The sequence below is a fragment of the Chionomys nivalis genome, chromosome 1 (genome assembly GCF_950005125.1).
Source record: "Chionomys nivalis chromosome 1, mChiNiv1.1, whole genome shotgun sequence".
Lineage (NCBI taxonomy): Eukaryota > Metazoa > Chordata > Mammalia > Rodentia > Cricetidae > Chionomys > Chionomys nivalis.
Window position 1 is genome coordinate 136,662,643 of NC_080086.1, and position 17,290 is coordinate 136,679,932.

General features: G+C 48.5%; 1 protein-coding gene across 1 annotated transcript in view; it reads left to right on the plus strand.

The window, feature by feature from the left end:
• Nucleotides 1-3,493: 3,493 nt before the first annotated feature.
• The window catches only part of Cib4 (calcium and integrin binding family member 4), a 66,544-nt gene continuing 52,747 nt past the window's right edge, over nucleotides 3,494-17,290 (plus strand). The window contains exon 1 of the mRNA XM_057782103.1: nucleotides 3,494-3,579. The gene's annotated coding sequence lies outside the window, so the exon portion shown is untranslated. The remainder of the gene's footprint in view (nucleotides 3,580-17,290) is intronic.

The window sequence follows — 17,290 nt, forward strand, 5'->3', positions numbered from 1 at the left end:
CTTCCTGATGGGGTCTCGAAATAGAATATGAATCCAGGGCTACTGATGACTAAGAAGGCTTCCTGCCACGTGAGGAGGAAATATTTGAGCGATGGTATGAGTCAGAGCCCTGAGGATGTAGTTTGGGGTGCAGCTATGGATCACATAAGTGGAGACAGGCCACTGGAGAAGAGAACCTCGATGATGCTGGTAAAATGCTGGGTTGAGCCTTTCTCCAGGCTGATTCAAGCTGCCCTTTACCATGAGCCGATAGCATCCCTTGCCTAAGCTACGTTGTCTCATTCCCTTCCTGTGTAGGTGAAAGTCCTCAGTAACAGCTGTGGCCTCGCCTTCCTCTGTCCTTCTCCAGACTTGATGTCCCTGGTTCATCTTATATGTGAAATGGTTCCTGGAGCGTCTCCATTTAGGCCATCCTCCTCGGATGAAGGCGCCCGCACTAGCTTCCCGAGGAAGCTTTCCTCAGTATGTAGTACAAGGAAGCACATGATGTGGAAGACTGATAACCCCGCAGTCTGTCTAACACTGGTAAGGCCTGCTGAAGGGCTCCCGTCATGATTTCTGTATACTTTCAAGTATCATACTTCTGTAGAGAACAAAACACTTAGAGTTGATCACGAAATTAAAACCCGACCACCTAGCGGGACCTCCCTCCCTTGTTCTGTATGAGAGAGAATAGAACAAGTCCTCAATCCCCTGCAGGGGGCACCAAGGGCAGCACCTGGGCAGTCTCGGTTTCTAGGTGGGAAAGAGGAACGTGTCCTTCGTCACAGTCGAAACGTTCCCAGAACTGCCTGCGATACAGATGAAACCACTCAGTCATCTTAACTGCCAGTTAACGTGCCAATCCATAATTTAAGAGTAGTTTTAACAAAGAGCAAGAGGAAGTGGGAAAACATGGGGCTGGTCTATTTATATCACATGGGAAGAGGTGTGCGCGTGCGTGTGTGTGTGTGTGTGTGTGTCTGACACAGAATGACAATCCCACTTCTTTCTCCACCCTGCAAAGGATCTTGGATAACGTGAGCAGAGCAAAGGCCTTCCTAGCAGACCTGAATTTAGACCCCTAGAGGATGGACCTCCTCAAGGCCCCATGATGCCTGCAATGGACTTCATGAATCCCACTTTGTCTGTCTTCTTCCTGACCAGCCAGAGAGTTGCACACAAAATTAAAATCAGAATGCCTAGCAGGACCGTCCTGTCTTGTTGTGTATGAGAGAAAATAGAAGAAACCCTCAACCCACCAGAAGTCTAGGACTGTCTGTAGGACCTTGGGGATTTGATTCCAGTCCCATCTTCTCTGATATCATGCTTCTCTCTCCTACCCTCTGTTCCTCCCTCCTTTTCTTCTCCCCTCCTTCCCTTTGCTCCCTCCTTCCCTTTGCTCCCTCCTTCTGGACTGTTTTCACCTTTGTTTGTATCAAGACAAATGTAATGCATAGATCTCTTTCATTGGTTTCCTTCAACATAGGAAGTAGCATAAGGCATATGGAACATATTTTCCCCACATAGAACTGGGGAAATTGTGTTGCATATAGGTCATGTCCCCGTCTTCTCTCTGGCCATCTCAGCTCTTTGAGCCCCAGCCCCCCGCAGGTTTTTGTCTCCCCCACCACACACTCCCTCACCTCTCTCTGAGTCCCCCACAGAGTACTTCAGCCCTGCCCCAGCATGCCTCTGGGCCATGTTCAGAAACCCACATAGGCCCAGCTTTGAAATTACTTTTTCCTTTAATGCAATCATCATTATTATTAATCCTAACTCCTTCCCTGACCAGTGTCTACAGGCATGGAGAGGTCAGTTGTCTCTTTGCTGTGAATTATTGTCAGATGAGGGACAGAAGCCTAGATTGGGGAAGACTTTTCCATCGCTTGAAATGATCTCAGAGTGCAGCCAGCCTCAGCTCCTCGAAGAGCAGAATTAGCTACATTACTGATGGCGGCTTAACTGGTACCTGTTTCTTGCTGCTCACCGTTGACTGCAGCCTGGAGATTGTTCCCCAGTCCAACCTGGCCAGATGACACATCACCCCATCTGGTCCCACCACCTCACTTATCAGCACACCCCTAATCCCACTCTACCTCTCTAGTTCAAGAGCCTTCTGGAGCAGCTCTGTTCTCACCGCCCAGTTCCTGATGCCTCCCAGGCTGAAGGAGCAGCCATGGCCTTGAGTCATAAGGAAGCTGCTTTTCTCGCTCCTCCAGATCTCAGAGTCCTCAACTCACCCGGGTCAATCTCTCAGACCACTCTGTGTGGCCAAGGGTATCCCAGTTAGCAATTCAGACCTGTGGTCATCAGCCTCAGCATCTAACAGAGCAGCCGCTATTGGGAAGGTCTGCAGAAACATTCACTGGGCTTACCCAGAGCTCTGTTATGTCCAGGGAAGGAGTTGGACTGGAGTTTGGACTGCCAGGTGGTGTAGCGATAGAAAACTTGGTTCCTCTGCTTCTTTTACCGGTCCCTAGACACCAGAAGCCCATTTAGATGGTGGACAGCCCTTCCCCAATCTAGGCCTTTGTCCCTTACCTGAAGAACAAGATAGTGGACTAGATGAGACCCAGAGCTAATCCGGTCCAGGAATGAGATGATCTTATCCCTGACAGGAATTCACAAGGTACCTGGTACGCCAGTTATCCTGGGAGCACAAGAGGCTATCCTGAGTCTTCTTTTCCAACTACTCTGGGGTCTGTTGCCCCAGGAACTTCAACATGCTGGAGTTTGAGAAGCTGGAGAGACTATTGAAGCCAGGAGGCAGCGAGTGAAGAAGAATTACTCAGGATAAGACTGAAGAGATGTGGAGAGAGGCGTCTAAGACCATTTTGAGGCATCGGTGTTTATTCTAAGTACGATGGAAATCATGAGGAGGTTTTCATGGCCGAGAAAAACCTCTCATTCGTCCACCGACACAGCTTCAGGAACCTTCTCTCTTTGAAGTATTTCCCACTCACCACGGCTGCTCCAACTCCCAGAGGCCTTTGGGCCAACTTCTGCTTTCAGGGTCGACCAGCCAGGTCTGGCAGACAGGCGCTTCCCTTCAGTTGGGTTTGCCTAGCTAGTGATTGGCATTCTTTGGAAAAATGAGGCAGAGATGGGATCATGAGAGACAGAGAAAGGGGTAGAGTGGCAAATAAGAGCTTGGTGCAAGGGGTTTGAGGGGGACATTTGCTAAATGAAATGTAAATCCTTGTTCTGGTGACTGCCAAGAAGAGAGAAGTAGCTGATGAAAACCATATGTCCCTGAGTAAGGGACGAGGAGCCCTGCTTGGTGCACGCGTATGTTGAAGACGTTGCTGTTGGTCTCCCATGCAATGGAAAAATCTCCTATTTTAAAGCATACAGTGTTAAGAGGCACTCTGAGACAAACCACATTTCGCAATTAAGTAGTTTACAAGGTCAGTAAAGGAAGGAGAAAATAAACCAGCCAAAAAGGTCTTGCTCAACAAGAAAAAAAATTGTTTGAAAGTTCAATGCTATGGTCTCAAACTGTAACCGGGCTCTTTCTATAAGCTTGGTTTAAAACAACAGCAAAAACCCCACAGAGAAACCGCTGCAGGGATGGAGGGACAGCTGGAGGTGACAGAGGTGAGGCCTAAAGGGATGGTGCCGGGGTTAGGGGGGCTCGCTGCTCTTGCAGAGCAAACAAGTTTGGTTCCCAGAAAAAAAGACCTGCTGAAAAAATCCAGTTTCAGGGGACCCAGCTCTCTATTCTGACCTCCGTGGGCACCTTCATCCATATCCATGTGCACCTTGTCTCGTGTGTGGTCATGTACACACATACAAATACACACACACATATACATGCACGCTCGCATGTGCATACACACATATACATGCATGCACACGCATACACACACATGCACGTACACGCATACACACACATGCATGCACGCACACACATGTGCATACACACACATGATTTAAAAAGTAAAAATAAATCCTAAAATCTTTTTTAAACAAAAGTGACTGATGTACTTGAGTGGCTACTGCAACCTCCTGATATTTTTTAAAGAGTTTTGACTTTTTTTTTTAAAAAAAAATGAAAACTATCAGTTTTAATAACTGGTTCTAAGTTGACCTTGAAACAAACTAAAACCAAAGAGACAAACCTCTCTACTCTCCACCCTAAGTCTGAGGAAAAAAATTCTTATTTCTTTATCTGACATCTGAGTTCCAGCACAGAGGGGATCTACTTGGAGTTTTCCATACAAGCTCCTGCCCCTGGCCCTGCCTCCCTGTCTGTCTACCATCCATCCTGTTTGCAGGCTGGACCTATTGGGAGCCTTAGCTACCTATTTCCTTCTGGGCGCCAATCCTCCTAACTATAGAGAAAAACTGTTAGCTTTTGGGGGGGGGATAATGGGTGCTGGAGACTGAACTTGGGACCTCGTGCCTGCCAGGCCAGCCCTCTGACATGGAGTTTTACCCTCAGTTCCTGTTAGCCATTTTTAAAAGAAACCAGTTTCCAAATCCTCTGTATTATATCATCATTTCCACCTGCTCCGTTTGATTCCATTTTCCTGTGAAATTCCGCACCTCGTCATCTATTTTCTTAACCGTATTAATCACAGCTATTTTAAAGTCTAGATCAGAAAAGCCCAAGATCTGGATCCCCCGTGGGGCGTTTCTATTGTGGAGATGCTCTGGGCTCTGACTGATGTTACCTCTCATCACAGAGGATTTATTTTTGCCTCCCCGAAGGCCGTCAGGAAAGCGGAAGGTCACCCTAATCCAGCCTGGGATTGGGCTGCTATGATGCCGGCGGTCAGACTGTGAGGGCTGTTCTATTTCTGGCTCACCCTTCCTCCCACTTCCCAGCCTCTCTGGGGTACTAGGTGCAAGCCTGCTTCTTTGTTAAGGCCCTTCCACTTAGGTGGGCTACCAAGTCCAAGAGTGTCTTCCAAGGCTCACTCAGCTGGTACCGATTCTTCTTCCGAGCTTTCCACCTCTCTATCACAGTCTCATGTGCACTTGGAGGCTGCCTGAGCACTGACTTAATTTCTCCCGAAGATCCTGGCCCTCAGATCTTCTTTGCCTTGTAAATTGTCCTTCACACTTTTTTCCCTACCTTAGAAGATGGTAGAACCCTCCCACTAACCCCTCACTTTCTTCTTGTTCTGTGGCTCTGCAACTCCTTGATCTCTAGCTGCTCAAGAATGAACAGGACTGAGCATCACCACTGAATGCTTCCCCTGTGGGTACTGACCCCTTCCGGTACTGACAACCTTCAAGTAGATGGCTCTGGATTTTCCGTCCAGTGGGAAAGCTGGCCTCTGATGGGCTTTCTGCCATTCCAGAAAGTCTAGGTGAGCAGGAAGCCTGTCTTTTCCACCCCGGGATCCCTCACTGATCTCACCCACAGCTTCCAGAGCTACCTAAGCCCAGACATTCCCTAATGTCTGTCTATAGCCTGGAGTTCTGTAATGACCTAAATCCTAACGTCTCTTGTCACCGCCACGTCTCCGCCCCATAGACATCTCGAACAGCACATTTAAAATCTCGTTTTCCCACCCGGCTTTTCAGTATTCCCTCCTTGCTGCTCTCGGGGTCAGAATCCCGAGGGTCACACGCAGTTCACGCTCCCTCCCCTCCCATATGCCATCCCTCTTGAGCTGTCATATGAAGTCACTAAGTCCCATCCGACATCGGCATCCTGAGGCTTACTCGACAGTCTCCTCACACTTCTCCCGGCCTCGTGGCCTTCTTCCAGCATATTGGGAGCCGCCCTCTGAGGAAGTGAGCCCTTGAGAACAGAAATGAGATCATGTCATTCTCACCATGACTCCCTACGACAACTTCCCGTTTGACTTTTCGCGGGAAGATGGGACAGCCATTGCGCCCCAGGTCATCTTCTGCCCTGCTCTCCTGGATCTTGCCCTTGACTCTTCAACTCCACAGCCTCCTCTGCTCTTCTAGCACCTTGTTTAACTTGGGGGATCCTTCCTAGTGCTCCTCTCTCACCAGGGAGCACCACTTTCCCTCCTGCCTGCCTCTATTGCTGTTCTCTCAGGTCTAGATCAGTGTCCCCTCCTCAGAGGAGCCTCCCTGAGCACTGAATGAGTTACACAGCTATTGTATTACTGCTATTCTGCTCCCTGCTCAGGTGTGATTCCATAGATAATTCGATGAGCATTGATTTAGCTTTTCCTCGCCAAAGGCTAATTTCTCAAGGCCAACAACTCAGCCTGACTTCCTCACCACTATCTCCAACAGTAGTAAAGTACTTGGGATACCTTAAAATGGTCAAAAATAACCTTATGAGTCAATCAATAGTAGGCAAGGACAAGTAGTCACTACCCCCAAGCCCTAGCTACCTAGCAGAAGGGTAATGAATACTCACTCAGTAGAAAGGGTAACTGGGAAGTTTTAAGCTAACAAATATCAGAGAGGGAACACATAGGGAGCTAGCTCAGTTGGGAATGGTTTCTGAGGTTGTCCTCTGGCCTACAACACACACACACACACACACACACACACAGTGGGGGGAGTGAGGGTAGAGGAGAGGAATTCACTAGCTAAGACAGTCCTAATGTTAACTGTGCAGCATGAGACAGGAGCCCATAGCACGGAGTTCCAGACCCAGGCTTGGTCCATATCGTGACAAACAACATTTTTATCATGCTGCATGGCTCACAGGGTATTACCATAGCTAGGATCTTTATTAGACCGATTCTGTGACATCCAGCAAGCCACTTTTCAAGGTCTATGGAAAAGGAGACAGAGGACTTCCAGGGTCAGTGGCCTGTTTTCCCCTGTGTCTTAGGCAAGTTCCACCTTGAACCTCAGCCTGCTTCTTCGTAAAGTGTGAGTCTGCAAAGGCTGATGACTAAGGTTTGTCTACGACATTTCTAAATTATAAGCCCAGACTTCCAATGAGAGAGCGAGCTTTTAGAGACCCCTCTCTTGTTAAGTAGCTGCTCCCCCACTTCCCTGGCTCTTCCTAGCATGGTGTCAAAATGAAAGCAAACTCTGATATATGACTTTTTCTGGGTCTTTTGAGAGTTGATCTCAGAGCTGAGAGACAGGCAGGAGAGAGGACATCACTGTGTGACCACCCAGGTATGTCCAGACTCCCATCCCCATCTGAAAGACCTCGGACCTCTACCTAGACTGGCTTAAAGTCATAGAACTGTCTCTACGAAGCTCCAACCCCCACCGGAAGGTCACCCAGAACTATCACCCTGAACTTGTCTCTACCCACAGATCACGGAAATTAATTGATTGATTGATTAAGAATATATATATGTGTGCCTGTATATCTGTGCTCCGTGTGTGTGCGGTGGGGTCAGGTCCCCTGGAAACAGAGCTACAGACAACTGTGAGTCGCCCTGTGGCTGCCAGCAATGGAACCCAAGTCCTCTGCAAGAGCAGCTTTTCATCTCTCTAGCTCCTCAAGATTTCTTTTTTTTTAATAGAAGATTCCAGGGCAGAAATTGAAAACTGAAGATTTCGTGAGGCAACGCTCAGTCACTGGGGGATGGTTTACGCTCACACGGACCTGTTCACGTGACAGTGCCCGAAACCAGGGTGTGACGTGGGGCACCGGGGCATCTGATGCAACTTGGAAAAGGACAAGGTCACCCTCGTCCAGGGCCCAAGAACATTTCCTCTGTCCCCTGTCTCTAGCCTTTCATGCCCTTTGAATGCCAAGGATACTCACCCTTTTTTTTCCTGAGGAGGTTTTCAGTATCCAGGGACATTGAAGACAGGGATGTCTGTTATCCAGGCTAAGAAAAGCATTAGGAAGTAAACAGCTGTGGTTCCTTGGGCAGTGCCTGAGTGACAGCAGGCTGGGTACTGGGATGGAATGTCCTGCATCGGGCAAAGCAGTGGAAGTCTCTCTGGGTGGGAGACCCTCCCCAGCCTCTCTGGTGGCGTGCTCCAGCTTTTGTCTTCATCTGTCCCTGGGTGTGTATACAATGTGTGGCAGGCTAGAGACAGACAGATGTCGTCCTCTGTTGAGTCAGAGGTCTCTCATGAACACAGTACTCACAGATTGGCTAGACTAGCTGGCCAACAGCTCAGAAGGAAACAGCAGGTCTTTATTCACGACCCTCTGCTGAGCTAGGCTGCATGCTCTTGACTATGCCTAGCCCCCCCCCCCCCCCCCCCCGCTGAACTTCTTAGATACTGGGGTTTAGAACTCAGGTCCTTGCGTTTTCACGGCAGGAACTCTACTGACTGAGCCATGTCCCCCGTCCCCTTCATTTGCCTTCAAAAAAAATTGTCTACTTGCTTATTTATCTCTCTGCGTGTGTGTGTGTGTGTGTGAGTGTGTGCGTGCGTGCTTGTGCCTGTGTTTGCACATGCGTGCCGATGTGGAAGTCAGAGAATAACTTTGTGTACCTGGTTCTCTCCTTCTCCCTTTATGTGCGTTCTGAGGATTGAGCTCATGCGCCCAGGCTTATGCACCACCTCCTTGCTGCTCAGCCATCTCACCAGCCCTTCATTTGCCTTTTTATAAACTCCAGTCTTTGCTTCCTTTAGCCTTCCTTCAGATTGTCAAATGTCGGATTCACTTCGTAGAAAGAAAAGGGAGGTGGGGACCTAAACATGGGCCACTTATCACAGCTCCCTACCCCTAGCAAGTCTGTTCCCCCCCACACACACACACACAATGTGAATGGGAGAGACTAATGGAAAAATAGTGTCCTGGAGGAAGGTGAGGGGGGAAAAGATCATTAAAGATTAAATTCCAGGGTATTATCAGTTCACATTGTCCACGCTTAGCCTTCTGGGTAATATGTGCCGTGTGCCCAGGCCTCAGGTTCCTTTCGGCCCTGGGAAAGCACTGTGGTGAACACTGTATCAGGTGCTAGGCTGCTGAGTTCTCTGGCTGGGGCACCAGGAAATTTCTAGATCCCTGCACGATGCCATCAGATTACAGAAGCCAGAGCCCTGCCTTGGGTATCAGCAGGTGGACCCAGCACCTTTGCTGTGCACTGTCCTGGATCAGGGCTTAAGCAGGTGACAGAGCCCGAGTCCTATGTCTCCGCTGTGGGGAAGCAGGGCCTCCAACTCCAGATTCTGAGGGCTCTAGGAATGCTTCCAAGTATCCTGGTCTCCATCCTTGAGTACGTTTGTCCCCAAGACCCGCCTCTCTCCTGGATGTGTTCCCATAGGCCTGCTGCTTGCCAGGGACGATCACTAATCCAAATCACTAGTAGAGAAGGGTGGCTGTGGGTGGAACCTCTTGAGTTAGATGACTGGGCAGAGGAAATAGATCTGAATTCTCTCATTTACACATTCTTTAATAATATTTACGGTGGCTTACTTACGTTCCAGGCATTGAGTTAGCACTTAAACACACCTTGTCATTTTTAAAATAACAGCTTTAAGGTATAATTGACACACCATACAATTTGCTCCCGTAAAGTATGTAACTTCACGGTTTTTAGGCTATTCTCAGCTGTACCCCCATTTAATTTTAGAACCTATTCATCTACCCATAAAGAGACTTGGTCCTCATTTGCAGCCAGTCACTCCGGGTCTCCCTGCCCCTTAGCCTCTCTAGACAACCAATCTACTTTCTTTCTGTACAAGTTTGTGCACCCCAGATATTTTAAGCAGGGGGAGCCTTTTGTGATCGTTGTTAGTGCATGCTGTTTTGTGAGACCAAAGCTCAGCCTTCACAATGACAAGTAATATTCTACTCTATAGGTACATACGGTTAATGGGCTTTGGGCTTGCCTTCCCTTCCGGCTATTGTGGATAAATCTGCTGAGACACGGTTATTTTTTCTGTTTAAAGCAGCCATCCTGATGGGTGTGAAGAGGCGTCTCAGTGTCGTTTTGATTTGCAAGACTACCCTGATGGTTGATAATGTGGAGGTACTTTTCATGGCCTGCCAAGCCATTCACTTCTCTGCTTGGAGAAATACCTATTCATATCCTTGGCCCATTTTAAATTTAATTTAATTTTAAGGCTTATTTTATTTTAAAGTGTGTGTGTGTGTGTGTGTGTGTGTGTGTGTGTGTGTACATGAATGTAGGTGCCCATGGAATCCAGAAGAAGCGATCCAATCCCCCTGAAAGCTGGGGTTACAGGCAGTTATGAGCCCCCTATTGTGGGCGCTGGGAAGAGAACTCAATTCCTTTGCAAGAGCAGTAAGTACCCAGTTGCTCTCTCAGCCCCAGCCCCCATTCTCACTCTCTCTTTTTTTTTTTTTAAGTTGGCTTATTTCTTTGTATTGTTAAGTTGTGAGACTCTTTTAAATAGCCTGGATACCAATCATTTTTCAATGACTGGCGGATTTGACAAGTCAAGTAAAAATAAATGAAGTTCGGGAAGGGGCTAGAATTCTAAGAATCCGTACAGTTCCAGGCAAGGTGACAGAAACTTACCTCGGGCAGCCCCTAGAAAGGCAGGATGTGGAACTGTCCTTCCAGAAGACTCTTCCCTGCTCAATTACAGCTCTTTTGAAGTCACTGCGGCACCCAGGCGTCCAGCAGTACCATGGACTGGGGGAGGGACACAGGTTGGTTAACACATAGAAGGCAGAGCCTCATGTGGGGAATTTTTCTTTTTCTTTCTTTCTTTCATTTTTAAATGCACGGTCTTTTGTGCCTTGGGCAAATGAGATGGTACATAGAAAAGCATTTTGAAATTGTAAAGGGATATGCAAATGTAAGGTGACATTCTTATTGCTACTATTGTTATTGGTAAGAACCAATAAAAGGCCTGTCTAGGATAAAGTCCCAGAGATGGGGGTGGGGAGTGGGTTAAGGACAGACTGGGTGGGGATGGTGAAACTGAAGGAGATGGGAGCGTAACAGGGCTGGCATACCTTGGTTGTGTGTGCGTGTGTGTGTGCACGTGTGTGCGTGTGTGTGTGTGTGTGTGTGCGTGCGGGCGGGGGAGGGAGGGAGCACATGAACACACCTAGCACCTTGTAATTGCTGGTGCATTCCTCTACCACCTGTAAAATTATTCACTTAATATTCTTCTTTAAAAGGCTGCTATTTCTTTTCATTAAAGAGCTATGTTTACAAAGGCACCTTTATATACCAGCTGTAAATGACAAACCCGCATCATTTTCAGAAGGGAAGGTACCTTATAAAAACAAATGTGAAAATCCGTACAGTGCCGTGCAGTTCTGGCTGGATTCCAAGGCCTCCCGGGCCTGGAACACTGTCCCCATCTTCTCAACTTGGCTCAGTTCTGTCACTCAGACTTCTGTCCCAATGGCTCTCCTTGGGAGGCTCTAGGGTGTCCAACAGCTCCAGCCTTGGCCTTCGGCCTGTTCCTTGTTATCTGTCTCTTATCGCACCGCAGCTTCTTGAGGGCTGTGGGTTCACATTCCTGGAGTGTATCTGGGCCGGGTGTGGAGGGCCGGATGTCTTCACCAGCCTCCTGGCCTAGCTCTCTAGCAGCTGCAGGAGCAGCTAAGAGCTCTGAGCTGCCGGGCAGTTCTCTGCTTTGGTTGCTCTCTTTCAGCAGGGTCTGCAGAGTAAAAAGACACAATAGATTGGTGCCAAGCTGCTGCACCTGTGTAATCAGGATGTTGGAAAAAAGACGGGATAGAGAAGGGTGACATCTCAAACATCCCCAGGTGTCCCTGGGTGTCCCAGACCTGCAACAGAGCATCCCTAACCTGGCCAACTCTGCAGTTCCTAAAGCGAGGGAGCAAGAGTCCCGTGATCCAAGCCAGCTTTTGGCAGCTGCACTGCGTAGTTAGAAGAGGTCAAGTTTGGATGGGATTTAGTGACTGCCTGATTGCTGAACGTCTACACTTCCTTTCAGGCTCAACTTTTAAAGCTATATTGTTTTCCTTCTCTCAAACACTCAGTTTGTACCAGGCATTTTGATTAAAAAGCAACAACAAAATAAGCTACACCTTTGTCATTCTTTTTTTATCCTTGCAATTTTAGAAAGTAGGGACTTATAAGTCCCCTTTTAGAGATGGAAACTGAGGCTTACAGTAGTCTTATGATTTGCTTGAAGTGAGAAAACCCAGTCTTTAACACTTCAAAGTCCATGTTCTAAACCACCCCATGTAATAGCTAAATAGCTATTAAGTGAAACTATCTATAATCAGGCAAGTCTGGCCTACAGCTCAAAGGTTACATGCATTCAAAGGACCAGAAAATTAAGAATTTACTTAAAACATTAGGGATGTGCTCTCTCTCTCTCTCTCTCTCTCTCTCTCTCTCTCTCTCTCTCTCTCTCTCTCCATCTCTCCCCCCTCTATCTCTCTTTCTCCATTTTCTTCTCTCCCTCTCTCTCTTATAACTTGATTGTTTTCAAGCCTGAACCTCATAGATGTTATAATATCAAGGGGTTGGCTGTGCCTGTCTTCTTTCTGTATATTCATGCTTCTGTAATGTTACCTCTGGGGACATCGGCTTCCAGCTCCAGGGACGTGTGTATACCTGATGCAAGTATATGGGGCCAGGCGTGTGCAGAGGGTGTGTGGATGGAGAGCAGGTATTTCTTCGAAGTTGTTTCTAACTCTAAAAGTTGTTCTTCTCCAGAGCCCAGTGACGTGCCTGGTGCTGGTGCCTGTTCAGTTACTGAAGGGACCAAGCTTAGGCTTCCTTCTGTCCCCCTCTTCTGTGGGGCCAAGATAAACAACAGTGTGCAGTTCCATTTCTAGAGAATGCTCCACCTCAGAGACCCACGCTCCTCCCTGGACAGTCTGTGACCAAATGTGTTCTGGGCTGAAGGGATTCTCGTATGTGCTATGGGGGTGGGTATACAGAATGCCCTGGAGGATTTCAGGGGGACCCCAGAATTTTAGCGCCAATGGCAGGGCTGCTTGTCTTCTCTGTTTTTCCCTCTGATCCACAGTCTCCCAGTTCTATCCAACTTTCTGTCCCCCAGAAATATCAGAGAGTAATTCTGGAGAGCTCAGTCCATTTGCTTGGCCAGAACCAGAGCAGTTCTGGTGAGAACCCTGACTTCTGCCCCATCTTGGGAGAAGCCTTTGACTTCATCTTTGTGTAGGGTCCTTTCATGTTGTCCAGATTTGAATGTCCTTCTGTTCCCATGGGAACCATCTGATGGTGTCGAGTACCCTTCCCCAGAAGTCAAGGTCTGTGTTTTTCCATCTCAGTATCCCACACCTTGCACGGCACTCAAGATCCAGTTAGAACCCTCAGTGGGGCACTGTCTACGTGTTGGTCATCGCTGCCTGCATCCACTCGGTGACGTCCATGACAGTCCTGTGACTATGATCCCCTTGAAGAGGGAAGGGAACAAAGAAGGACAGAGGTTGCGTAGCTCGCCCCAGGTCACACAGTGAGCACGTGCCAGTCTGGGATTCCGTCCCAGGCATCGTGACGCCCTGAGTCAACAATCTTAAGACTGCTTTTGGCCTGCCTTCCCGTTTGTTGTTTTGGAGGTGATGTTTCTTAGCCAGGGCACCAAAAGAACCTGTTTGCCAACTCAGGGGCAGAAGGTGGAATGCTGGTCACCATAGCACTGAATCAACGGACTGCACCAGCTGCTGAGCCCTTGGGGCGCGAAGTTCTACTGCTGGCGAGGAGGAGGCTGGGTTGGCATGGGGCAGCAGTGTCTGAGGTACCAGATGCAGTGGGAGGACCTGGACGAGTACCAGGTGGGTAGTTAGGTCACAGATTTAGGGCAGAACTGGGGGCTCCCCGGGGCAGACGGGACTAAGAAGAGAACTCTTGCCTGAAGCTCTGGAGCGTACCAGGCTGGCAGTGACCTCTCTTGCCTCTGCTGAGCTTGTGTCCGTGTGGTTCAGACCAGCACTCTCAACCTCTTCTCCCCTGCCCCTGTCCTGGAGCCCAGGGGGTGGTTTGGTTCTCACTGAATCTCCCAGTTTGGGCTGCTCTACCTTTTTGTTATAACATGGAAGGAGAATAAGGTAGCACTTTGCCCTTGGCTACCACCACAGGCCTGTTCCTGTGGCCTACAGTGCCTTCCTTTCTTACAGTACAAAGAGAGAGGACACCTCCCTCTCCTGAGGCTCCGATGCTCTTCCAGGGCCCATGGTGGACTGGATTGAGTGGCAGGTCTCCTCTCTGATTTGTTGCAGGCTCTGACCTTCCTGACAAGAAATGAGATTCTGTGGTGAGTAAGAGGCCCCGGGTCCTCCTTTCCCTTCTCTTAAGCCGGGTTTTTTTTTTTCTTGCTTTGCCTGCTCAGAACCACAGAGCCCTGAGGCAGCGTCTGGGATGACAGGAAGTTGTGAGATTCCACTGGAGTAGGACACACCAGACCTGGGCTGCAATGCTGTTACCACCACCAAGGAAGTTCTTAGCAGCTGGATTCCTTGGACAATGAGGGAAAGGAACAAAGGCTTAGGAAGTGTAGGGTGAGCTTATTCAGGCTATTCACTGGTTCAGTGAACTTGGAAGCATCATGGACACTCAGTCTGCTACCTGTCCCCTTTCCCTCTTGCTGCCCCCACATGTCTCTTTCCAGGGCCTGCAGGAAGCAATAAGTTCTCAAGCAGGACCCTTCCCTGTGGAAAAGCTCTTGGCCAAAAACCTCATGATCCGGAATGGAGACAAAAGGCTTCACAGGGCATGGGTGGGATTGCAGGGTAGATGTGTTTGCGTTAGAGCAGGTGCTCAACAAACCCCTGTGGTGTGCAAACCCGCGTGGCATGCAATCCCATGTGGTGTGGCAAACCTGTGTGGTGTGCAAACCCGTGTGGTGTGCAAAACTCATGCGGTATGCAAACCCGTATGTGTGCAAAGCTGTATGGTGTGCAAACCTGTGTGGTGTACAAACCCGTGTAGCAAACAAGCCTGTGGTGTGCAAACCTATGTGGTAAACAAACTGTGGTATGCAAACCTGTGTGGTGTGCAAACCCCATGTGGTTTGCAAACCCTTGTGGTTTGCAAACCTGTGTGATAAACAAACCTGTGGTGTACAAACTTCTGTGGTGTACAAATCCCTGTGGCGTGCAAACCTGTGTGGTGTGCAAACCCATGTGGTGTGCAAACCCATGTGTGTACAAAGCTGTATGGTGTGCAAACCTGTGTGGTGTGCAAACCCGTGTAGCAAACAAACCTGTGGTGTGCAAACCTATGTGGTAAACAAACTGTGGTGTGGCAAACCTGTGTGGTGTGCAAACCCCGTGTGGCTTGCAAACCCTTGTGGTGTACAAACCCGTATGGTAAAAAAAAAAAAAACCTGTGGTGTACAAACCTCTGTGGTATACAAATCCCTGTGGCGTGTAACCCGTGTGGTGTACAAACTCGTGTGATGCGCAAACCTGTGTGGTGTGCAAACCTGTATGCGTGTGTAAACTTGTGTGGTGTATAAATGAGCTTTCCAGAAAACTCTCGGGGGAAATCAGCCAAGATGGGAAAGAGGAGAGTTTTTAGACACCATCCCAGACACACACATACCTCTTGGCCTCACTGGCTCTTCTTGGTCTTACCCTCCCTAAGCCCCACACCCAGCCTGAAGGCCACAAACATCAGACTCTCCAGGCACAACAGGGTATCTAAGTGACAAAGAACTACAGAGACCAGGGACAATCTTGAGGCTGTGTTACTTTTCCTTTTAAAAATTAATTACTATTTATTTGCTTTTTTTTCTATACTGGGAATCAAAGCTATGGTTTGATACATGTAAGCCAAGGACTGGTTACTGTCACCCTCTGAACTCAACTTTTTTACGTAGAGAAAAAAATGGCAGAACTCCAAATGAGCTGTAGCCCACCACTCACCTAATCCCTGCTGATAGTGTCTAAGAAGTGATGTAGGCATAAAAAAATAAAACAAGATGAAATGAAACAAAACTTCGACATGGCTAGAAAATTCAAATAGTGAGAAGCAAATGACTCCCTTCTGTCCTGTGGGCCCTTTCTCTTACCTCAGCTCACTGTCGGTTTATCGTCCAGACTCCTGCGAGAATTGTGCACGCACATCCATGAATCTCACCAGCGCACATCGCTGCTTCCTGTGCCTGCATCCTAGTCCTTTTGTTCTCTGTCTTTGCCTTTTTTTTGAAGTTGTCCTCTTCGCCAGTGTTACAGGAGGCATATGGAACCATCCATCCTTCCTCAATGGCCCTGGGTCCTTCCCTTGCTTTGATGAGCTGTAATTCAATACCAGATCCCGTCATGGATACTTAGTCTGTGGGGTGGAGACGAGGGCTTGGGGAGAGAGACTGTGGAAAGCACCCCTGTTTTCTCCCTTGACCACTTGCTCCCCCCTATTTTCCTTTGCTCTGTGCTAACCTCCTGAGAATGAGGTCCTTGGAAGTGAGCCATCCTTAAGGGCCCCTTCTCATGTGAACGGACCACCCAGGACTTCGAGGGGGGGCAGCTGGTCGCATCTCCTTTCCACCCTGTTCCCATCCCCATCAAAGGAGGTTATGACAACCTGAATGTAAATGTGCCAGCAGGCTCGTGTGTTTGAACGCTTCATCTCCCGCTGCTGCTGCTATTTCGGGAGGTTATGGAACCTTTAGGATATGGGGCCTGCCTCACTGACGAATGTAGGACTATATTTCCTGAGGGTTCTGCTTCTAGACCGCATTGCTTCCTGATCTGCTAGGATTTACTAGGCCATCCCGTAAGTCCCCACAGCTTCAGACCCAGCATTCCAGCTGCCCGTCCAGCCATCATACTTTTCTCTACCACAAAGGGCTGTATTCCTTTCAACCATGAACCAAATAAACCCTCATAAATTATTTCTGTTGGGTGTTCTGTCAGGGCAACAGGAGAAGTCGCTGATACCATGTCCTTATGCAACAACCCTGGAGACTCTACGTCTGTCTCCATACTGCACCCCTTCAAGTAAAATGAACAAGAGCAGGGGACAGGAACTCCAAGATGGCGGGTGATACTGGAGAGGTCCTGCTCCTTCAAGAAAGCTGACACCCCAGCCCAAGGATGCCACAGCCTGAGGAGCAGCTAAAGACACGGACAAGGACCTTAAACGATCAAGGTACATAACTGCTATGATTCAAAATGAAAAGGGCACCTTGATCGTTCTGTTTGCATCACTATGGTCCAGGAAACACTGGTGCTGATCCACCCACCAATGAGCTGCTGTCTTGAGTGGCTGGAACGTCCACTGAGAACCTTAGAAATATTCAAGATTATAAGATTAAATCAGGAAAGCAAATGCATGGAACTTCCAGTTAGTATGGAAGCAGTATCACCCATGTCTGTTCCCTCTACTAGAGGGAGAATGAAGGCATGTTTTTAAAAGAAGAAACAGGCCTGCAAGCACAAGAAGAAAAGCATAGCTGAGGAAGATCACCAGAAATGCGAGAAGTACCAAGTAGACAGCGCCTGAGACAGACTTGGCTGAGCATAAAGCTGAGAGAAACTGACCTGCAGGGTCTGCAGGGATAGAATCAAACC